Genomic DNA, 257 nt, shown 5'->3' on the forward strand with positions numbered 1-257 from the left:
CCGCCCCGGCCCGTCACTACGCGCAAGGCCCGCTGCCCGGGAGGGGGCCGGGGCAGCAGGTGAGCCTCTCTCGTCCTCTTTGACAGGCGGGGCACCTGGGCCTGCGCGGATCCCGTGGCCAGGACCAAGTTCTCCAGACCAAAGGCCACACTTTCCTCGCTGGCGCCGGTCTTGCCCTTGTAGAGCTTGCGGCGCTTCATTCGGCTGGGGTGACGGGCCGTATCCTCTCCCTGGCTGGCATGCCCACCATCCCCGCC

The sequence above is a fragment of the Nannochloropsis gaditana genome, assembly GCF_000240725.1.
Source record: "Nannochloropsis gaditana CCMP526 unplaced genomic scaffold scaffold1072, whole genome shotgun sequence".
In the NCBI taxonomy this organism is placed as follows: Eukaryota; class Eustigmatophyceae; order Eustigmatales; family Monodopsidaceae; genus Microchloropsis; species Microchloropsis gaditana.